Below are 24,102 nucleotides of genomic sequence, written 5' to 3'. Positions count from 1 at the left end.
ATGCCTCAGCCTCAGAGAGCCATCCCCCAGTGTTCTGGGGCCTCGGAGGGCCTGGTTGGCCCCAGCAGCACCCTTCCTAGCCTTGGGTGTATGCCCTGGTACCCCAGACGGGGCAGGAGCTGCCAGCACCTCACAGAGGGCCATCTGCACTGTGAACTGAAGCTGTGACTACGGGCTTGCCACAGCTCAGCAGCTGCTCTGGTCCTGGGCCCTGGGCCCCTGGAGCAGACCACAGTGGGCCTCTTCTCCAAGCACCGGGAGAGGTGGGGTGCAGAGGTGCTGTGGCAGCCGGGGTGTAAATGGGGTGGGGTAGGGGTTCGGGGTGGCTGGGCCCGGTGTAGAGTGCTGGCACTGGGGGGAGGGTCCCAGGCTCCCCCGCCCTGCTGCTCTGAATGCTGTACGCAGGGACTCGGGGGCTGCACACATTATATGACTCGTCCCACCAACGGTCTGAGGATGTCATTGCTGCTACGAATGGGGAGACCTTTGGTACCACCATCAAAGACCAGTTTAGGAAACAAGACAAGGACACATCTCCCTGGCCCCGCAAAGAGTTGCCAGCCTCTTGGTGCTGTGCCACCCTTTCCCAGCAGGAAGCCCCGTAGGAGGTGTCTGCTTCGGGCACCCCTGCCCCACCCTCACAGCCAGTAGCTGCCCTCTTTGCCGGGTGGGGGTCAGAGCACCTTGAGGAAGAGCCTAGGAAGGTGTGACCTCGGAAGGGCTGCCCCTTACCAGGAGCTGCCCGTTCCCAGGGTGCTGCGTGCTGGCCTGGCTAGACTGTGGCGAGCCTGCATGGGCAGTCTGTGGCTGGTTCCATGTGGTGACCTGGATGGAGCACGTCCTCACCTACAGCCCCAGGGTCACTTCTGGGCCCACCCACTCACCTACAGCCCCAGGGTCACTTCTGGCCCCACCCACCCCTGTGGAGGAGCAGCGAGGCCCAGTGAATTAATGTTGGGTCCCTGGGTCACACCTGCCCCACCACCACCTCCCTGACAATACCCCACGTTCCTCTAGCATTGGTAACCACGTGGATTCCCATGACACTCCCCTTCCCCCTTCCCCCCAATGCATGGCTGAGTGACTCCCAGGTTGGGCACAGAGTGAGAGTCAGGGCAGGAGTGACTGCTCAGTACCCCTGTGTCCAGGATGAGGCTTCACCCCAGCCATTCATCCCATTCATGAACTGGACCCCATGGGAGAGTGCGTGGAGGTGGGCAATTACAGCGGAGATGGTGCCCCAGGATGTCTCCACTGGTGGAGGGTGGTGGGCTCAGGGGTGCTGCACATTCTGGGGGGTGGGAGTAGGGGGGAACAGGGGCTCCTGCTTGCACATGTGAGAGAGAGAGAGAGAGCCTTGCCCTGCCCTGCCTTCTCTGCCTCCACCTTCTGACCCCTGACTAGATTCTCTTCTCCCCTTGGAGGGCGACGGGGCCTGTGCCTTGGGAGAGCTGCAGGGGACTGTGACAGCAAGGGACGGGGAGGCAGCAGGCTGCCCATGAGCCGAGGTTGGTTTGGAGAGGGAAGAGGAGAAGGCAGGCCAAAGGGCACAGTTGCAGGAGGCCAAGTCCAGGCAAGCTTGCTGGGACTATGCCAAGAGAGGCTGCCCTAACCCCGTGCTGCTCCAGTAGGCAAGGCGTTCCGAGAGGGCCTGCTCTTCTCTGCAGACCAGCCAGCAGCAGGAAGCTGAAGGATCGCACGGGTCTGCAGATGTGTGTGTGTGCCCATGGACGCACACCACACAGACACACACACATGGATGGACATACCACAGGCATGTATACCATAAACACACCTGGATGAACACACACCACACCGATGGACACGCATCTACCAAAAACACGTGAACATCTATCACAGGTGCGCCCGCAAACACACATGCACACATGGACAGGCATGAGTACAGAGGGCTGAGCCCGTGGGTGGGACAGCCATCAAGTCTGGGGAAGGGAGTGACATGGTCCAGAAGCTGCCTGGGGACCATGGGTTGCCCTGGCGGGTGGGGGTGAGGCTTCTCTTAGTCCCAGGGCAGTGGGCGTCTGGTGCGGGAGGTGCAGAGCAGATGGGGACCCTGCTCCAGGAGCCCCGAGCGGGCGATGCGGGCGTGTCCACATCCAGTCACACCACCACTGTCCTGAGAGGTGAACTGGCTTTCTGTGTGCCCACATTGGGGGCCCGGACCACGTGTTCCAGGGAGCAACTTGTGCAGCCTGGAGCTTGGGACAGCTTACTTAAGCTGAGAGGCCCTGTCGGACGACCTTCAGCAAAGCTCAGCCTTTGAGTTCTGGGCTTCTGGCTTCAGGGCACGATGAGGGCAGCTGCTGGTTCTGGCCCAGCTGCAAGCAGCCTCGCTGTACCTGGCCCTTCTGGGGACTCCAGATAGCACTGGGGAAACTGGGTGCACCGAGAGGCTGGGTTACTTGCTAGAGACCACATCTAATTAGCAGTGGAGTTGAGACCTGATATGGCCCTCACCATAAAAAGGAAGTGTTTTCTGCCCTGGTGACCCTTAGCCTTCCCTGAGGTCAAGGGTGACCATAGCAGCCACATGAAGAGTGTCAGAAGCAGGGCACAGTGATTGCCTCAACCTCCCCACTCTCCCCCCGCCGGGGCTCTTCCAGTCTTGGCCTAGTGCCTCTATTGCTGGGGAGCAGGCTGGAGAGTCCCCCACCCCTGCAGGGCCCACAACCTTCCTAGCAGTGCCAGCGGATCTGAGAAGGCACAGCCTGGCAGTGTGTGGCCAGGCTCCCTGGAAATGGTCCCATTGAAGATCTGGAGTGCAGACCGATTGTTTTCCTTTGATTGTGTTACAGACACCTTACAGGAGAGAAGGACGTTTATAGATCACTGTCTACAGTTTCTGACCTTCAAAGCACTCAAATCATTGCCATCGAGTCGATTTCTATCATCGAGGCCCTGTAGGACAGCACACGACGGCCCCTGCGGCTCTCTGAGGCTGTCACTACGGGAGCAGACAACCGAGCCGCGTCTTTCTGATGGGTTTCACACCACTGACCTTGCCACGAGCAGCAGCCCGGGGCATGCCTTTTTCTGACCTTGGGTTTGACTAATATATATATATATATACACATATAATGCACATATATATATGAATTTTAATATAGAGGGTTTTGTTTTAAGTGGAAACATGCAGAGCAGTTTAACAATTTCTACACATTTTGTTTGCAGCCCTCATAATATAACACAGCACTCTTCTTACCTCCTCCCTGGCCCCTCCCTCCCTCCTGAATTTTGAGGGCAAATGCTCCCCTTTGCTCTGGGAAGCAAGTGCCTCACAGGTGCCATGCGTTCACTTTATCAGCTCGACTGTTGCTTGGGCAGGGGTGATTCCCGGAGCTGGGCTCTGTTTTGGATTTGAAGGGCCCTGGTTCGGGGATCCAGTAGTCCCTGTCAAACTTGTAATGCCCTCTCTTCATGAAGTCGACTTCCATTGGCTTTCAAGCTGTGCACAAGTTGCCAGTTTGAGCTCAACCAGAGCAGTTTGAGGCGGTGGCTGGGCACCATCTAACTCTCCTGGTCTCCAGGACAAGGATGGAGGGCTGTGGTGTTGGTGGTCCGTTAGTCCTGTGGACTGCTTTGCTTCAGTTTTTGATTTTCTTCACTCGTCTGCTCCAGATGGGGAGAGAGGGGATCCTAGTTGCTAGAGGTGGCTTTGCAATGGAGACAAACATTTTATACTAAAGTGAGATTCTTAGGTGACATTTGTGTGACTGCAGAGCCCCTGCTCATCTTCCTCCGTGCTCACCCTAGCTGACCACCTTCCTGCCTCAGAGGATGGGGCACTCCCTCTGCCCATCCACCCTCAGGTCCTCACTTTCAGTCCCACAGGATCCTGTGATATCAACCCGCCCCCAGCCTACACAAGGATTACAAACCCACGCTCCACTCAGATTCTCTGTAGCTAGTGTCACCTCCCCTGTGTTCCTCAGAGTGTGCTCTGCACCCATGAGATTATTGATTGGTTTCCACCCATAGTGACCCTCTGTGTCCCACAGGGCTTGCTCTGGGGGCAGCTCTCAGAGGGGGAAACCAGGAGGAGGAGGGGAGGGAGCAGTTGGGCAGAAGAAGCTGTGATGGACCCCACAGAGCCAGACTGCCCACGGAGGACAGGACCCTGCGGCTGTTTCCTCGAAGGGGTGCCCCTCAGGGCGGATCAATGCTCTGGGGACTCCACCGCAGGTTGAGGCCCCTCGACGCCTCCTCAGTCCCGCCCTCCACACCCTCACCTACATCTGGAGCTGGGTGAGCTTCTCCTCCTGGGCCGCCAGCTGCCTTTCCAAGTCCTGGTGCCAGGCATGTGGCCCTCTAAGGGGTGGATCCCTGCTCACCCCACAGTCAGCGTCTAGCAGGAGGTCCTCTCAGGAGGCCGGCCAGACCTCAGCCTGACCCAGCATTCCCCGAAGCTCCTCCTGGTCCTGGCTCACCAGGCAGTGCTCCTGGTGAAGGGCCCAGGTCGTCCGGAGCTCCTGCAGCTGCCTGTTCAGCTCCTGGAGACGCTGTGACCTGGGGGGCAGAGGGCTGTTGGGAGGGGCGCAGGGTGTCGCCTGGGTGGGGCAGGACTGGGTTACCGTGGAGCAGGGAGAAGCAGGAAAGGGGGCTCTGGCCACGCACCACCCTGACATTAGCCCTCAGCGCGCACATCTCTGGGGCTATGATGTGGCTGGTGTCCAACAGCTGCTACCCCGCCGGCCGCACTGCCTGGGCTCTCAGGCAGAGCTCCTGCCCCAGTGTCTCCTTGGCCCCAGCTGGCCCTTCTGAGGATATAGACTAGCGCCTGCTTCTCTTGAGCCCGAGTGCTGGGTGGGGGACAGGGCATGGGAACAGGTCTTAGGGCCAGGAGGGCAGAAAAGGGAGGAAGCAGGGAAGAGCTGAGTGCCCCCACCTGCATGGAACAGAGCGAGCCCCCATCCAGGTGGGGTGGCACATACAGCAGTTCCTGGCAGTGCCTGAGGAAGGCATGGCCATGGGCTGCCCACTCCAGCTGCTGGCCCTGCTCCCAGGACTTCATGTCCAGGTGGCCCAGGCCTCCTGCACCTCAGCCAGCTGCCCGGCCAGGCCCTCCTGGACCGCAGGGTGTACCTGAATGGCCTCCATCCCCATCTGAACCACCACCTCGTCCACAGCCACCAGCTCCCTCTGCAGCTGGCAAAGAGCAGGCTGAATGCTTCTCCACCCAGGACTCTGCAGGCCATCCTCGCTGTACCCCAGCCTAGGTCAAGCCCAGGCTCGTCACCCCCCATCGCAGAGGGGGCAGGGGCAGGCTGCAGTCCTGCCTGAGGTCAGCTGGGGGCGAGGGCTCCTCATCCATCCATTGCCTACAAAGAGGGGTTCACGCGGAGGAGGGGGAGGGACTGGGGCCCTCCCTGCAAGAGGCGGTGCTGGCGCTGCAGGACCTCCACAGACGCCAGGTAGTGGCCAAGGACAGCACCCTCCACCAGGACCACCTTCTGCATGTGGCCCCACAGCTCGAGCGCCGCCTTGTGGAAGTCGAGGGCACAGCGGGAAGGAGGGCCAGCAACTTTCTCCCTGAGAACAGGGCCACCTCCTTTTGAGCAAAGACTGTGGCTTGGGGATTTGTGGGGCGTTAACACGGAGGGAAATAGGACGAAGACTCTATTCCCTAACTTATAACAGTGAGAATCTGGAAAGCTGGTGTTCCACGGTAGGAAAGCCTCTACTTTGGTAAGTTAGAGGTAAAGTCCAAGTACATTATCCTACTTTAAAAATCATTCTCACGGATTCTCCGTTAACAGCTAGGCTGCCTTAACGTGAGCACATGGCTGATTGTATCTCTGTGTAGAAGCAGATATGATCCTTTTGCCCTCTCTTCTCACCGTGACACCCAGCCCCCTTTGTAGCTTCCCCCAATGCTTTCCTCACCTTGGTGAGCTCAAGTACAGGGGCCTTACGATAGATACCACCCACCTTGTGACCCATGTCACTACTGAAGAGGTGTGTCTACAGGCTCCCTATACACGTCCCAAGATAGCAAAGTTTCCACTTCTCCCAGTTCCACGTGGTCCATCAAGAGGAGCTGAAGTGAGAATGCCTAATAAAACATGTCTGACTCTGTATTGTATTCTCTCGCCCCTGTCTTTCCTGTCCTCTGTGACTTTACCGTGACCTTTACCTATTATCATCGCTGTACATTCGTGCCTTCTGGCCCTTTGGTGGTTAGAAGATGGTTTCCTCTGATCACAGCAGGTTCCTGATGAGGCCCGGGGGCCACAGGCAGGGCTCGAGGGAGGAAAGGGTCTTGACACGCATGTTGGGTGGAAGGCAAAAAGATGGGGAGCCCTGAGCACATGAGGACGGCGGCTCAGGGAGCGAGTGGGCTGCCTGTCAGGGGGTCTGCCTGTAGCACCTCCAACAGTCAGTGTGGAAAGGGCTGGCCCCGGGGCCACCCAGCCCCAGGATTTCGGTTGCAGGACCTGTCAGGTGCTCAGTGCACTGAGACACCAGATCCCGAGAAAGGAGGGTGTGGTGAGGGGAGGCAGGGAGCTCTAAGAGTGGCGGTCAGCAAGAAGACCAGCAGGGCCTGTGCCCCCAACGAAACTGCGGCCCGTGCTCAGGGAGCATTGGGAGAGTCCACTTCGTGCTCCTGCCACAAGGGGTGACCTGCGCTGAAGGACTCCAAACTGGGGGCAGGAAGGAGCGTGGTTGGACGGGGAAGGCTGATTGATGCTGGGAGCCGGAGTCAGCCATGCCCCTTCATACACACATGCACACACGAGAATACACACAGAAGTACGCATGCACACACCCACATGCCCACCCCTACACATGAGCACACACACACACGCACACACACGCACACACATCTGGGGTAGGCCCCTGTGTCCCGAGCCCCTTGGCTGTCGCTGGCCTGTCCTTCTAGGCACCCACCTCTGTGCGGGCTTTCATTGCCTTGTCCAGCCTCACCCATGTGGCCTCAACCCAGCTCCTGTGGACTTGACTCTGGGCCATGGAGCTGGGGGAGTCGAGTTCCAGGGCACCTGCCAGCTCCCTCAGAGCCTGCACCCTGGCAGCCCCACACTCTGCCCTTTCTCCCGGAAGACCTTGAACTTCTGTTCCAGCATCTGCAAAGGTGGGGCTGGAGAGGGTCAATGTGGATAGGGTTCAGGCAGCTCCTAAAACTCACGAAAGGGCCAGCTGGCCCCAACAGCTCCCACATCCCTCAGCCCTGGTTCTAGAACTCCGCAGAGCATCTCCTGCCCCCTCAGCCCACCCAGCATCTACCCTACCCTCCGTTCCTCCATCCACTTTCACTTCCACACCCTCAAGGTCCTGCCCACAGTCCTGGGAGTCGGCAGTGGCCACCTTGCTGTACAGCCAGGCGTGGAGGAGCAGGGCTTCTCCCTCCAGTTGGCACTACCCCTGGGCCTCCGCTGCCCATAGTCGTACTGCGTGGACCTCCCTCACCGCCCACAGCTGGACAGCACTGTGGGGCTGCATCAGGAAAGTCACAGGGGATTGCTGCCCTCTCCTCTCTGGCTGCCCACCCCCTGCTCCCTAGATTTCCCACCCCCTGCCAACCTGTCTGAGTTCTGCAAATCCTCCAGGTGCCCGCAGAACCCTTTCAGCTCACTCTGGGTGGCCTCCAACCATGGCATCAGGGTGCACAAGGCCCGTGTTCATGCTGTCCAGGGCACAGCCCTGCTCTGCCAGCCAGGATTCTGCCTCCAGGAGCTGGGGTGACAGCCGGGTGGGCCATGGCCTCCAGCCTGGGTTTGCAGCCTTGAGAAGGAGTGCACCGGCCCACCTGGCTGCTCTTTAGAAGCCCGCCCCCTGTTTCTTTTTTATTTCCCACAGTTTACTCTGAAGGCAGTCTTGGTTCTCAGGAAGCAAGACAGCTCCTTCCCCGAGGTCCCCTGCAGCCCTGTGGCCTTTTCTTTTCCCTTTCCCACGAAGTTCTCCCATGTCACAAGAACACGGTGGTTCCGGCCAGACGGTTGTCCAGAGTGGCATATCTGTTTCCCCACTGGACCTGGGTGTGCTGCCTCCTCCCCGCGGGGTTGGCAGGAGAGCTTTAAAAGGTGCTTCTGCCTAGGCCCCACCCCTGTAGATCCAGATTTTGTCTGGATTGGAGGCTGCATGTCCATATCTTTTCAAAGTTCCAGGACATTCGAATGCAATAACCGACTGAGAAGAGCCACCGGCTTAGGAGACACCCCCACACCCACTGCCATTGGGTTCATTCTGCCTCAGTAGGAAAGCAAAGCTAAAGGACCCAGTGGGTCTCATCTCTGGACACGTGTGGAAGAGAGGCCTTGGAACAAGAGAGCGCTTAGAGGAGTTGCTAGGCACATCGAGAGTCTGGGTCCCCCATAGGAGTCCCCTTGAGCCCTGGACACCGGGCAGACCCCCACTTTTCGTGCCCCTCACCTCTATCTATCTGCAGCTGCTGGGCCTCCTGAGCCTGCTGTAGCCTCAGCCTCCTTTGCTATGCCTCTGCGCACAGGCAGCGCATAGCGCTCTCCAGCTGCTGCACCTCAGCTGCCACCTCTTGGGTGGCAAAGTGCCAGCCTGCAGCTTGTGTCCTGTGTCCTCCACCATCCTGGCCAGGACCGGCTGTGCAGCTCTTGCTCCAAGTTCTGTGGAGTACGCAAGGTCTCCAGGGCTGCTATGTGAACAGGCCATTCCTTGGGAGACTCCCTTGAAGCCTTATGGGGCCCCATAGACATGGACCCTGTCTCCATGGTCAGCAAAGAGCCCAGGATGTCCCAAAGCCTGCTGAGGCAGAAGCTCCTCCTTGGGCCCCATATTGTGTCTTCTCGTAGTCTCCAGTGGTCACTCAGGGCCCTGTGCTTGCCCCCTGCTGGGGCAGACACCCTCCCCTCTGATCCTGGGGTGGGCTGGCACCTGGTGCTGCTGCTGCAGGTGCTGCACCTCGCTCAGACTCTGGCCGTTGTCCTTGGCTGTGGCCAGGGCCAGTTTTTCCTGCACCCAGGCCAGTTCCTCATCAGTGTCCCTAAAGAACTGGGAAAGGAGGCTCCGGGCCTCAGGGCTCCCGCAGGCTCTCTAGCTTGCTGTCAGTGCGGGGGGTGGGGGTGAGGGTTGGGGGTGGGGGGGGGGTCAGGGGGTGATGGTGGTGCAGGGTTGACAGTCTTAAGGTGAGCTCCTCATGCTGGTCACAGGAGCGCTGGGAGTGGGTGTGCTGGGGACAGGGGTGGGATTCCTGCAGGGAAGGAGGAGGGGGCACAGGCAGATCTACTTCTGAAGCAGCAGCAGGGCAGGATCCTCCACGTTGAGGCTGAGCCCTTCAGGAATGAAGGCCCAGGCCCGGGCCAGCAGGCTCCGTGCCCTTTGAGCATGCTCAGCCACTGCTGCCTCCACATCTGCCTGTGCCCCCAGGAGCTCATCCACCCCAGGACAATCCTATCCACTGCCAGGGACTCGCAGCTCCCCCTCCACAGGATGCAGCCAGCTCTCCAGCTCCCAGATGCTCCCCCGTACGCAGGGCCTGGGGCAGGACGTGGGGTGAGCAGTGGGCACTGGGCAACCTGGGGTCCCATCCAACCTGGCCCAGGGCGTGCACAGTCCTACCTTGCAGGCCTCCTGGAGCGTGGCCTCTTTCCTCCTACAGTTGGCCCTCAGCTCGCCCCAGAGCTGCTGCAGTTCCTGTAGCCTCGCCTGGAAGGTCTCTGAGGCCCAGTGCCCCCCCCCTGCAGGCCCCTCTGTCCCTCCTGCAGCCACAGTGGGCACACATACCTCCTCCAGCCACCAGCCTTGTGGCTGTAGGTTCTGGGCACTAGCTTGTAAGCTTCGTGCCCCGCTCTATGTAATGGGCACAACAATGGATTATTTGGTTTCAAGGAGAGAAACCATATACAGTCCTGATGGGAATAGAGACACTTAATAGATGGGAATAGAGACACTTAATAGATGGGAATAGATGGGAATAGAGACACTTAAAAAAGAAGGGGAAAAAAAGGATTGACCTCTAGTCCCTTCACCGGCAGGGACAAATGCTCTGGTCTCACTGTGTCCCCTAAAAACATCATGTCAAAACGCTTTCTTTTAAGTTATGGACATCACTGCATTATAGTTACGAAAGCCAAAGCTGGAAGCCGCCTTTGAGTACGTGGACAGATGGATGGACCAAGTCAGTGAGTTCGAGTTCTAGAATGGAGTGGTGTCCTTTCATTAAAATAGGGGGATAAATGTCAGGTCACAAATGAACCTTGGAAAGACATGCTGGGAATGAAATAAATAAAATTCGCAACTCACTGCCATCCAGTCAACTCTGTCTCATGGTGACCCTAAAGAGCAGAGTGGAACTGCCCCCTTGGGTTCCGGGGATGGTAACTCTTTTACAGACATAGAAAGCTTCATCTTTCTCACAAGGCGCAGCTAGTGGACTTGAACTGCCAGTCTTGCAGATCACAGTCTAATTTGTAACCACTACGCCAGCAGGGCTGCTGGTAAGGACATAAGCCAGACACAAAAGAACAGGTGTAGGACCGAGCCAAGTAGAGAAAGGGTGAGCACAGGCCAAGGCACAGAGGCAGGCAGATCGGAGATATAGGGGGTTCACGGTGGCACCCTTGGGCGGGTTAGTGCCCTGTGACCCCGCTACCCATTTATTTATTATTATTATTACTTTTCCTTTCCCCGCCTCTTTTTATCTGTCTACCATGTGTATCCCTGAATTTGGTCTGGTCCCTGCCATATTACCTGGTCCTCACCCCAGGAATGTTCATACAGTAGCTTTTCCCCTATGTCCCTTTTGCATTGTTTTTAAAGCTTACCTCCGTGGACTCAATGTGTTCTTGTCATTTTGTGCTTGGTTTACTTCGCTTAGCATGCTTTCCTCCAGTTCTTCCCATGCAGTGATGTGCTTCAAACTTTCATCACTACTTTTTAGCGATGCGTAGTACTCCATTGTATGTATGTACCACAGTTTTTTTCCCCCCACTGAAAAAGAAGTCTTTATTCTGATCCCACCAGCTGTACCATCTGTTATGCGCCTTCCTCCTTGGCAATCCGGTCTTTCTTGAGTGGTCCCATGAAAGCTTTTTTCTCTTCCACGGTCTGGAAACGGCCATGGCCCAACTTGGAGGTGGTGTCGATGAACTTGAGGTCGATCTTCTCCAGGGCACGGCGCTTGTTCTGCACCAGCAGGGACTGGTGCAGAGTGAGCACTCACTTCTTGGTGCCCACCATGCAGCCCTTGAGCATGACAAAGTCATTGATCACTTCCCCGTAGTGGACAAAGTCGCCCAGGGGGTTGATGCTCTTGTCAGAGAGATCTTAGTCAGTGGAGGCGTTGTTGGATAAGCTTGCCGTCCTTGACGAAGTAGCCCTGGCCAATCTTATAGATCTTCTTTTGGATCTCTGTGCAGTGGTGGTAGCCTTTCTGCACAGCGCGGGCCATCGAGAAGGCCACACGGGCGGGATGCCAGGCCCCGATACAAGCCACCTTGTGCAACCCTCGGTGGGTCTTTCGGGGCAGCTTCTTGGTGTGCCAACGACTGGTGACCCCTTTGTAGCCTTTGCCCTTGGTCACCCCCATGACGTCGATCATTTCATCCTGCCCGAACACCTGGTTCACTGGCACCAGCTTCTCTCGGGCCCAGTCCAGCTTCTCAGCCACGGAACGAGCCCCCGTTCACCTGCATCTCCATCAGGTGCGCCTTTTCCTGGCGCAGGAGGAGCAGGCGCGTCTGGGTGTGGGCGATGGCGCGCATGACCGGGCAGGACTTCTTCATGCTGCTAAAGTCTTTCTCGAGCTGCTTCTTACCCTCGTCATCCTGCCACTTCTTGCAGTACTTGGTGAAAGCCTTCTTCTTCGACTTGTGCCAGTTCTTGTAGAACCGCCGCTTGCACTCGTCATCACTGATGTGTTCTGCAAAGACCGTCTTGAAGGTCCGGAGGCCGCTAGGTGTCTCCACATAGCCCACGATGCCCACCACCACCATGGGAAGGGTCTCCATGATGGTCACGGCCTCCACCACTTCCTTCTTGTTCACCTTGGAGCCTGGCCTGTCGACCTCGCGCACAATGTGGGTCATGCCGGCCTTGTAGCCCAGGAAGGCCGTCAGGTGGACCGGCTTGGAGGCGTCATCCTTGGGGAAGCTCTTCACCTTCCTGCCATGCCAGCTGCTGCGCTTCCGAGGCAGAAAGCCCAGAGACCCATGCTGGGGCGCTGAGAACTTCCGGTGTGACATTACATCCTTGATCCCCGCTGGTAGAGTACCCCAGCTTTTTAATCCAATTGTCAGGTGATGGAAATTTGGGTTGTTTCCAATTCCTTGCAATTGTGAACTGTGCCACAATGAACATTGGAGCACAGATGTCTGATCTTGGTTTGTTTCTTGCCCAGTAAGGGTGCGGGGGTTGTTGGGTCATATGGTAACTCTATTTCCATCTGTTTTAGATATCGCCAGTAGACCTCTTTCTTACACACATATGAGTCTCCCTGGATTTGTTTCACGTATGATGTGTCTGGGTCATTGTGTGGTCGTGATTTCTTTTAAGACTTGATTGATGTTTTCTTTACATTGTTTGTCCTGAAGGTCTCTTTTGTACCCTAAAACAAGGAGTCAAAGGGATGCATGGGACTTGATTGCTGAAGGGGGGCAGGAGTGAAGAAATGGACCCAAAGGGTGTCCATACCACTTCTGGGCTCTGCTCTGGAGCTGTTGCCAGCTGTCCATAAACTGTTGGCACCTGTGGCCGAGGCTGCGGGCTCACCCAAGGCTTCTCTGGCAGAGGAGGGCTGCCTTCTGCTCCGGGATATGGGGTATGTCCGGAGGCTGAGGAAGGGGATCAGGTTGTGCTCAAGAGGCCCCTGGTATGGGAGTATCCTGGATCAGCTCTTCCTCTGCAAGGTCCCACAGAAGAGGTCCCCTGGCCTGGCCCCGATGCTAGACCCAGTGGCATACCTGCCCCTGAACTTGGAGGAGGCCCATCTCCTGCTCCAAGGCCTCGTGTCTGTGCAGCAGTTTCTCCATGCTCTCCAGATTCTTCCCAAGATCCAGGACTCTAGCAAGGGCACCCTGTGGAGGACGGGCACATTACAGACTTGGCCTCTGCTCTTCTGCCCAGGGTTCTCTTCGATCCTTTCTTCCTGGCTTGTCTTGGCCTTGGCCTCCGGCAGGTGACAGAGTCTGATTAGTGTCTGCACAGTGACACTGCGGGTGTTGGGGACAAGGCTGCTGGATGGAAAACCAGAACCTAGCAGGGGTCCCAGGTCTTCCTGTCAATTCCCTTCCTGCCTCCCTTCTATGGGGTCTCTGTCTCATAGGCCAGGTGTTTCTGAAACCGCATCAGCTTCTCTTTGAGGTCCCCAAGAGGGACAGGCTATTCCAGCTGCTGGCCCCACCCCTGGATCCAGTCGCCGTCCTGTGTGATGGTGGGGACATGAGTGCCCTGATGTTCATACTGCCTTGGCCCCAAGCGGTGACTCCGTCTACCCCTCGGGCTGTGCCAAGGACTGAAATTCTGACCAGGCTCAGGGACAGCACAATAATTTTTCTTTCACCCAAGATGACAGGGCCCAGGCCCATCAGTCTTCAGATCTAGGAAGTGGCTGGGCATGGGCCATGGGTGGGTTCTCATGTGGAGGGTGCCCCTCACCCACCCCTGGGGCCCTGTCTACTCTGCCGATCAGAATGACAGGTGTCCACATGGGTCTGAGAATCAAGGGCCCTGGACTCCAGTCCTAGCTTTGCCCCTGGAAAAGCCATTAAACTCTCCACATCCCGTTCCACCGCAGGCCGCCCCTTGGCCCCTAGTGGGGCTGAAGGTCACTTGTAAAGGTAAAATGGGGTTCAGGTGGGGTGCCCTCTGACCTGGCTAGCAGCCATGAGAAAGCCGGCAGTAATCAGAGAGGTGTGAAGCTGTGTCGCTGACCTTCTCCCAGGGCTTCCACTCAAGCCGGCCGCTCTCATATCGTGCCCAGCAGGCCCTGAACCCAGGGGCCTGGCAGCACCCTGGCCTGCTCTCTCAGCGCAGCCGCCTGCGTAGTGGGAGGTGGGAAGTGGGAGGTGGACCCAGCCCTGAGTACCGAGTGTACCCCTGCTGGGGCTGGCTCACAGCCCATAGCCCTCACTATAAGTGTCTAACCCTCACTAACAGCTCTGCAGTAGAGGGTTGGCCAGGCTCCTGGGCAGAAGGAAGCAGGGGCCATGTGATATGGGCAGATCAAATGCCCTCTGTGGTCCCCAGAGTGTGGCCTAACCCAATCCTATGTGCTTCTGGGTGCTTGGGCACCTGGCTTGGTCACCAGCCCTGGATTGGAGCCACTGGCTCCTTGGTAATCCCTCACCCACCAGCACAGGTTCGGTGTGCATACACACCTCACCCGTGTGCCCCCAACAGTCTGGATACCCCGGCCTTATCAGGGTCATGCCCATGACCGTCCCGGCCATCACCTCCCTTTCCTGTGTGCTCAGCACCTCTGGAAGGTGCCATGCTTCTGGATCAGCCGCTCCACCTCTTCCACAGAGCCCTCCAGGGCACTGGCTTCCTGGAATACCTGGGTCAGCCATGGAGGTGACACAGAGGTGGGGGGGGGGGGATCAGGGGCACAGATGGTGGTTCAAAGGGAACCCTAGACAGCAAAATTTGCCAGAACCTTGGTTTACAGCCTGGTCTCTCTGGGGGTACATCAAGGGGCCTGCGGCTGGGGGTGGGGAGGTGGGTGCTGAGCAGGAGGGGATGGAACCTGAGGAAGAAGAGCACTCCAACCTTGGGGCCGTTAGGAACATCCCAACTTCTGACGAGGTGGGGAGGAGCCCCATCAATTTCCAACCAAACCGCGTAGGGCTTGGCTGGCTGGGGCCAGGTGTGGGGAGGAGATGGCCCTGAGTGACCTGAGGCTCAGGTGTCCCCTTGGCAACTTGGGAAGACACACTATCTAGCTCCGTATCAGAATAGCAGCCAGTGATCCAGGAAGCAAGGGGGATTGGGGTGGTACTACAGGAGGACTGGAGGTCCTGGGGTCAGTGTGTCTGTGTGTGGTGAGGGGAGCTGTCTCCTGGGCCTGCAGGATCTTGTCCAGCTTCCACACTGTCTGAGGAAGAGCTGCTTGTGGTGCATGGCCTGCCGTCTCCCTTGCTTCCGTTCCCAGGCCTGAAAGACCTGCTCCCAAGCATCCTGCAGGGCGCATAGCCTTTCCTGGACCTGGGCATGGACACAACCGAAGGTGGTGCTGAGGGAAGCTCCAGAGAAAAGGTGCCTGACTGTCCCACCCAAGGGGAGGGTATTGTTTGTGTTTCCACAGGGAAAGAGGGACCAGATATCAAGCCAGTGCCAGATGAATGCAGTGTGCCCGCACGGAGTGGGGAGCCAGTGGAGGGGCCTGAGGGCTGGGCTCCCATACCAGCTATGTGGACAACTGCCCCTGCCCCTAGAAGAATTTACTTCAGAGGACAACACTGAAGCTGCATCTAGGAGAGAGGGGCATGTTTGATCAGAGCAAATGGGAGCAAAGAAGGGGAAGGAAGAGAGAGTGGGGCACATCCTGGCCCATCAGGCCTGGAGGACGATATCCCGGCTCTGAACAGCCAATGGACAGAGTGGACAATGTGGCTGGTCCCACTACGAGACACACCGTCCATTGATGGCCCAGTGCCCTAAGGGGGACAACACTGGAGACTCAGGGTTAGAACTGGCCCAGACTGATCCTATGGCACTGAGGCAAACCACTAAAAGTGTGTGGCAGAGCAACCGTGGGAGCAGAGCAGGGAGACCCTGAGGTAGTACAAAGGACAGACTCTGGGGCCAAAGCATGGTACCCCATTGGACCTGACTGAAGGACATGCCTAGAGATTAAAAATCAGACCTTCATCTATGTATAGGTTTTTCTTTCTTTAAAATTTTTTTCTTTTATTTTATTCTTAAAAAAGCATTTTATTAGGGACTCATACAACTCTTATCACAATCCATACTTACATCAGTTGTATAAAGCACATCTGTACATTCTTTGCCCTCATCATTTTCAAAGCATTTGCCTTCCAAAATTAATTTATTTTTCTATGGGTAATTGGTTTCCTTTTTGTTGTCATTGCTGTGTTCTCACTCATTGCCTATCTTGCAATGACTTGATTTTTGGTGCATATTATTATCTCTACAGACCTATCTAGATACGATAGACTGCATGAATAGTTTGGAGGAGAAAACAAGGGGACCAATAGTTCCGGGGGAATAGGGGAGTGGGAGAGAAGGGGGCAAAGGGGTAGTGCTGACCAACCCAGGGACAGGGGAGCAATAACTAATCCAAAATCAGTAGCAAGGAGGGTGTGAGTGGTCTGGTAGGGATTCAGCAAGGGCAAGGTAACCGAGAGAAATTACTGAAACCCAAATGAAGGCTGAGCATGATAGTGGGACAAGAGGAAAATAAAAGGAAATAGAGGAGAGAACTAGGTGACAAAGGGTATTTATAGAGGTCCAAAGACTGGAATGTACATATGTAAATATATTTATATGAGTGTAGGGAAACTGATCTGTGTGCATATATTTATAGGTTTAGTACTAAGGCAGCAGATGGACATTGGGCCTCCACTCAAGCACTTACTCAATGCAAGAGCACGTTGTTCTATTAAATTGGCATTCCAGGATTCACACCTTCCCGACACGATTGCTGAAGAAAAATGTGTGCATAAGCAAATGTGGTGAAGGAAGTTGACGGTGCCCGGCTATCAAAAGATATAGCGTCTGGGGTGTTAAAGGCTTGAAGATAAATAAGCGGCCATCTAGCTGAGAAGTATCAAAGCCCACATGGAAGAAGAACACCAGCCTGGCTGACCACGAGGTGTAGAAGGGACCAGTTATCAGACATCAAAGAACTAAAAATCGTATCAGTGGGTGCCCACCTTCCTGATACGATCAGTGAAGACAAACGTGTGCATAAGCAAATGTGGTGAAGAAAGCTGATGGTGCCTGGCTGTCAAAAGATATAGCATCTGGGATCTTTAAGGCTCAAAGATAAACAAGTGGCCACCTAGTTCAGAAGCAACAAAGCCCACATGGAAGAAACACACCAGCCTGTGTGACCACGAGCTGTCGAAGGGACCATGAGGTATCAGGAATCAAAGAACAAAAAATCATATCATTGAAAATGTGGGTGAGTGCAGAGTGGAGACTCAAAGCCCATTGGTAGCCAACCGGACACCCTTTACTGAAGGGTTGTGGGGAGGAGATGAGCCAGTCAGGGTGCAGGGTAGCAACGATGAAACATATAACTTTCCTCTAGTTCTAAAATGCTTCCTCCCCCCACTCTCATGATCCCAATTCTACCTTACAAATCTGGCTAGATAAGAGGGTGTACATAGGTACAGATAGGAACTGGAAACACAGGGAACGCAGGACAGATGACTCCTTCAGGACCAGTGGTGAGAGTGGCGATGCCTGGAGGGTGGACAGAATGTGGGGTGAAAAGGGGAAATTGATTACAAGAATCTACAAATAGCCTCCTCCCTGCGGGAGGGACAGCAGAGAAGAAGGAAAGGGGAGACTTTGGACAGTGCAACATATGATAAAATAATATTAATTTATGAATGATGAAGGTTTCGTGAGGTAGGGGGGAGTGGGGAGGGAGGGGGAAAATGAACAGCAGATATTAAGGGCTCAAGTAGAAGGCAAATGTTTTGAGAATGATGATGGCAACAAATGTACATATGTTCTTTAAAAAAAAAAACCCTTTTATTATTTAAGCTTAATTTATTCCCAAGCCATGAGTTTTTGCTTCTTCAGTTTCTTCTGGGAAATCTTTTTCTTCAGTGCAACCTCCTCTTCTGGCTTGGGAACGATTTGTTCCTTCTCAGTCAGGATCATTTCAATGTGGCAGGGGGAGCTCCTGTGTGGATTAATCTAGCCAAGAAATCTGTAAGTCCGGTGGTGCATCTTGGGGGTTTTGTTCACCTGGATGTGCTCGATGACCTGAGAATCCACATCTAAACCCTTAAGTTCAGCATGACTTTCTGCATTTTTAAGCATGTGAACCAAACATTCAGCACTCTTTTTGGGCTACCAACTCTGGGTCCCACCCCACTGTTTGGCCTGGGCACATCTACGTACACCATCATTGTCCCGTCGGAAAGACACACACTGCTTCTGCAGAGTGATGTTTTTCAAGTATTTGGTGGTTTTCCAGATGTGCATGCCTTTGATGGCCTGGGCAGTTTCACGAGTGTTTTTGAAGTGGACCCGGAGATTCGACCCTCTGTATTTGCAGGATTTTGTAGGGTTTTCTGGGTCAAATGAGTAGCGAACCATTTTAGCAGGTCACCTCAGGCCGCTACAGTTAGAGGAAGAGCCTGTACATATGTTCTTGACACAATGCATGTATGTATGAATTGTGATAAGAATTGCATGAGCCCCCCAAAAAATGATTTAAAAAATAGAAAAGAAAGGTGCTTGGCCCTGTGGGGCCAGGGTGCAGTGGTCCAGTGGGCTGGGGGAGGGCCAGAAAGGGGAGCCGACCTCCACGGCGGACGGCCCTGTAGCCTGGAGCACCTGCTGTCCCCGCTGGGTGGCGCACTGGTGCAGCTCCTTCTGGGCCTCCCGCTTGTCCCGCAGCTCTTGGTGGACACTGAAGCTTTGGGCTCCACTGCCGGGGTCTTGGGGCTCCTCCACCACCTGCAAATCTCACTGCACACTGGCTGCCCAGGAGGCATAGTCTTGCACCTGGAGCCTGGGAGAGCACGGGAGAGCACGGAGTGAGGGGACCTGGTACCGAGGCAGCGTCACAGCCGGCCTGAGTCCACCACCACTCATGTCCAAACCTCCATGTCTCTGCCGCTCAATACCACAGCCTTACCAAGTGTCTACAGGGCCTCAGCTCTGCCCGCCACCCCTCCTTCCCACCCAGTTCTCCAGGGCCAATGAAGTCCCTCATGGGCCGCTTGATAGCTTTGCCCACCCATCCACAACGTTGCCAGACCCCCACTTAGAGGTAGCCTTTGGTGGCCTTGTGTGAGAGCCAAGGGACTCGGGACTCTTGTCCCTTCACTGCCTCACTGTGCAGATGGAGGTTTTTGGTGGTTTTTTTTTCTCTTTTCTTCTTTTACATTTTATTAGGGACTCATACAACTCTTACCACAATCCATACATGTACATACATCAATTGTATAAAGCACATCCATACATTCCCTGCCCCAAGCATTCTCAAGGCATTTGCTCTCCACTTAAGCCCCTTGCATCAGGTCCTCTTTTTTTTCCCCCTCCCTCTCCATTCCCCCCTCCCTCATATGCCCTTGGTAATTTATACATCGTTATTTTGTCATATCTTACCCTATCCGGAGTCTCCCTTCCCCCCTTCTCTGCTGTCCCTCTCCCAGGGAAGAGGTCACATGTGGATCCTTGTAATCAGTTCCCCCTTTCCAACCCACTCACCCTCCACTCTCCCAGCATCGTCCCTCACACCCTTGGTCCTGAAGGTATCATCCACCCTGGATTCCCTGTACCTCCAACCCTCATATGCAACACTGTACAGCCTCTGTCCTATCCAGCCCTGCAAGGTAGAATTCGGATCATGGTAGTTGGGGGGAGGAAGCGTCAAGGATCTGGGGGAAAGCTGTGTTTTTCATCGATACTACCTCACACCCTAATTAACCCATCTCCTCTCCTAAACCCCTCTATGAGGGGATCTCCATTGGTCGACACTTGGGCCTTGGGTCTCCACTCTGCACTTCCCCCTTCTTTTAATATGATATATATATACATATATACACATACATATATACATATACACATATATACACATACATACACACACTTATATCTTTTTTTTTGCATGATGCGTTATACCTGGTCCATTGAGCACCTCGTGATCGCACTGGCCGGTGATCTTCTTCCATGTGGGCTTATTTGCTTCTGAGCTAGATGGCCGCTTGTTCACCTTCAAGCCTTTAAGACCCCAGACACTATCTCTTTTGATAGCCGGGCACCATCAGATTTCTTCACCACATTTGCTTATGCACCCATTTGTCTTCAGCGATCCTATCATGGAGGTGTGCAGTCAATGATATGATTTTTTGTTCTTTGATGCCTGGTAACTGATCCCTTTGGGACCACTCGATCACACAGGCTGGTGTGTTCTTCCATGTGGACTTTGTTGCTTATGAGCTAGATGGCCGCTTGTTTATCTTCAAGCCATTAAGACCCCAGTCACTATCTCTTTTGATAGCCGGGCACCATCAGCTTTCTTCACCACATTTACTTGTTCACCCACTTTGGCTCCAGCCGCCGTGTCGGGAGAGTGAGCATCATAGAGTTCCAATTTAATAAAAGAAGGTATTCATGCATTGAGGGAGTGTTTGAGTAGAGGCCCAAGGTCCTTCCGCCACCTTAATACTTGACCTATAAATATAGACACATAGATCTATTTCCCCATCCTCCTATATATATTTGCATGTACATGTCTTTGTCTAGACCTCCATGAATGCCCTTTGACTCCGAGCTCTTTCCTCCATCTCCCTTGACTTTCCTCCTGCCCTACTACCATGCTTCATCGCCACCTGGGCTAGAGTATACCTCTTCTTTAAGCAACCTTACCCTTGATCATTTCCCACCAGGCCTGCCACTCCCCCTTCTCGACCATTTGGGGTCCCATGTTTTTCCCTTGTCCCTGGGTTTGTTAACACCACTTCCTTACCCCCCCTAACCCCCCACCCCAAGTCCCCCCAGAACTGTCGGTCCCGTTGTTTTTCCTCCAGATAGTTCATCCAGCCTGTCCTATTCAGACAGACCTGTGGAGTCACTAACATGCACGAAAACTAGACAGAGGAAAACAAAGCAACAGTATACAACCAGACAACAAAACAACAAAAACAAACCACTGACAAAGAACAGAACAAAACAGTTCACAAGAGAAAAGCTTGTAGTTAGTTCAGGGATCGTTTGCTGGCCCTTAGAAGCGTTTTCCAGTCCAGTCTGTTGGGGCACCACGCCCTGGCCCCAAAGTCCACTTTCAGCATTCCCTGGGGACCTTGCCACTCCATTCCCTTGCTGTTCCACTGCACTCCCCCAGTGATTTGCCTCGGTGTGGTGGGATCAGGTCAGGTGCAATTCCCACACTGTGTCTCCGGTGCTGCCCCCTGTATCGCCCTTAGTCACTGAGGGGCATCATGTCTCATAGTGGGGCCAGCCATGTTGTTCTCTCTGTGGACTGGCTGCTCTACTCAGGAACATCATCATCACAGCCTGGTGGGCCAGGCTGTGCTCCACTCTGGAGAGTTCTGGGAGGCTGGTCCCAGCACCATAAATTAAGTGGATTCCTGCCCCTCCCCCGAATAGAATTTGTTCCAAAGGACGACATTGAATCTGCAGCTCTGGGAGATGGACATATTTGATCAGAGCACACGGGAGCAGATGAAGGGGCAGGAGGAGAGAGTGGTGGTTTTTTTTAAATTTAAATTTAAATTTATTTATTTTATTGGGGGCTCTTACAACTCTTGTTACAATCCATACACCAATTGTATCTGACATAGTCATACGTATATTACCATCATTCTTTTCTTTTTTTTTAAATTTATTTATTTATTTACATTTTATTAGGGGCTCATACAACTCTTATCACAATCCATACATATACATATACATACATTAATTGTATAAAGCACATCCGTACATTCTTTGCCTAATCATTTTCTCTTTTTTTAAATCTTTTTATTGGGGCTCATAAGGCTCTTATCACAATCTGTACATACATCAAATGAGCAAAGCACCCTTATACATTCGTTGCACTCGTCACTCTCATAATTCACCTGCCACTTGGGTTCCTGGAATTAGCTCGGTTCCCCTTTTTTCCCCCCCATTCTCCTCCCTCCCCGATCCCACCCCTGGTCCCTTGATAGTTTATAAATAATTATTATATCTTATCTTACACTCCCCGGCGTCTACCCTCACCCGCCTCCTCCTTGCAAATCTCCCAGAGAGGAGGTTACACATAGATCTCCGAGATCGGTTCTCCCTTTCTACATGCCCTTCCCTCCTGGTGTCGCCACTCCCACCGCTGGTGTTGAAGGGTTCGTCTGTCCTAGATTCCCTGTGCCTCCAGATCCCCACTGCACCGCTGTACATCCTCTGGTACTAACCCACCCAGGGGAGAGTATCGGTTGTGTCCCCACAGACTGGAACATGCCATCATTCTTTTCTAGACATTTACTTTCTATTGAGCCCTTGGGATCAGCTCCTCTTTTTTTCCTCCTCCCCCACTCATGGTTCCTTGATAGATTATAGATTGTTATTATTTTCATATCTCACATCGACCATTGTCTCTTTTATCCTCAGGTTTCTGTTGCTCCTCTCCCTGCGAGGGGTGTGTGGTTATATGTCATTCATTGCTATCGCTTCCCCTTCCTCCCATCCTCTACCTCCCTTACCCCTACCCTTTTGGTATCTCTATTCCCATACCTGTTCCTGGGTTCCATGTGTCGTGAGTTTTATCTCTTGCTAATACCTATGCACTCTAGTCCACAGTGGGAAGCGGCACCTGGGTGATGATAGTGGGGGGTGAGGAGGCCTCAAGGTGTCAGAGGCAGATTCTGTGATTCATTGGTGTGATCCATGTCTCCTCAGGGGGGCCTCCACCCAGTGGGACACAGCATCTGGGAGGCTTGTGACTTTCTCCTGAGACAGCACGGTGGCCAAGGGCCCGGGCATTGAGTGTGGGACTCTGGGCCTGGGGTGGCAGCACTTGCAGAAGCCACACCCCCTCCCCCAGGCACCCACCTGGATACGGACGAGCACGTGAGACAGTTGGCTGTGAACTTTGAGGGTGGCCTCAGCGTCTCAGAGCAGGTGGGGTCTGGCCTGAGTCAGCTCCCACAGCTCCAACCAGGCAGCCCTGCCCCCAGACGGGGGTCAGCAGTTATCCCAGCATGCTCATTCCTCCCCCTCAGCTTCTGTCTGGTCAAACCTTCAGCTTCCTGGCTGGGTTTAGAACTTGTCCTAATCTCCCAGAGGGCCACCGTCCTGAGATCTTGCTCGGCGCTTTAGGCCTTTCTGCAAACTCTCCTCCCAGGAGCCCATTATCACTAGCAGTTTACCCCTTGCTCTAACGATGCTCCAGGAGGCCTGCTTGGGAAGTGTTGGGCTGTTGCCTGGTTCAGTCCCACTAACTGCTCCTCAGGAGAAAGAAGAGGTTCCCTGCTCCTGGAAAGATTTACTGACTTGCAAACCCTCTGGAGGATCCCCATGAGTCAGCAGGTGGGGTCATTCTAAAGCCCGGCACATGGCAGGTAGCCACGTTGTGTGCCACACAGGCATGCTGTGTGTTTGGAGGAGACTGCACACCCTTCAAAGGTAGAAGCTGCACCCCTCCATGGTTCTTCATGCAGCAAATGCCGGGCCCCTGAGACTCCGGGCCAGCCTCTGGGCTAGGATCATGAGCAAATCGGGATCTCGCCTAAGCTCCATCTGGGCTGGAAACGCAGTAGCTTGTACTGTGACCTGGGTCAGCCTGGGGCTGTGCAGGGCATTCTCAGCCCAGCTCAACTCTTCCCAGAACGCCCCTGCAGGTGCAGGGAGCCCGTGGCTTGGGAAAGTGACCCTGCTAAGTGGGCTTTGTGACCAGGCTCCCTGATCCACCGACCCAGCTTTGCCTCCTCCACAGGCCGCAGACAGCAGGGGCTGCCCTGGGTTCCCTGAACTCGGGCCCTCTCTAGAGACAGTGGTTTGGCAGAGCCGCAGCACAGCAAGGGTCTCCCTGGAAGCCTCTTTATCCCATGCCCAGCACCTCCTCCCAAACTCAACCCTGCTCCAGGCTGCTGGTACTCACTGTAGGTCCTCTCACCACTGCTGGGCCCTGGGGGCAGTGCTGGGCCACCACTCCAGCAGGCTCTCCGCTAGTGGGGCAGGCTGCCCCCTGGTGGCCACCCATCTTCACTTGGTGCCGAAACATTGCAAACTTGGTTAAGAGGAGCTGAGAAGAGAGGAGAGGGGTCACAGGGGGCCCTGGCTGGTGGGCTGTGACTCAGTGAGTGACTGGGCAGGGCAGGACTGAACAGCCACAGAACTTGCCCCTCTTCGCAGAGAGGGGAATAGGAAGCCACAGCTGTCCTCAGTCCAGACTGATGTTCCCCATCAGCCACTTGTGCATGCAGCCCCCCTCCACTACCCGTCTTCTTTCGG

General features: G+C 54.8%; 1 pseudogene; it reads left to right on the top strand.

The window, feature by feature from the left end:
- LOC142440589 (bifunctional peptidase and (3S)-lysyl hydroxylase JMJD7-like) overlaps positions 1 to 24,102 on the top strand; it is a 124,525-nt pseudogene continuing 100,423 nt past the window's right edge.

Source organism: Tenrec ecaudatus, chromosome 1, assembly GCF_050624435.1.
Source record: "Tenrec ecaudatus isolate mTenEca1 chromosome 1, mTenEca1.hap1, whole genome shotgun sequence".
Lineage (NCBI taxonomy): Eukaryota > Metazoa > Chordata > Mammalia > Afrosoricida > Tenrecidae > Tenrec > Tenrec ecaudatus.
This window is presented reverse-complemented; position numbering and strand designations above follow the sequence as displayed.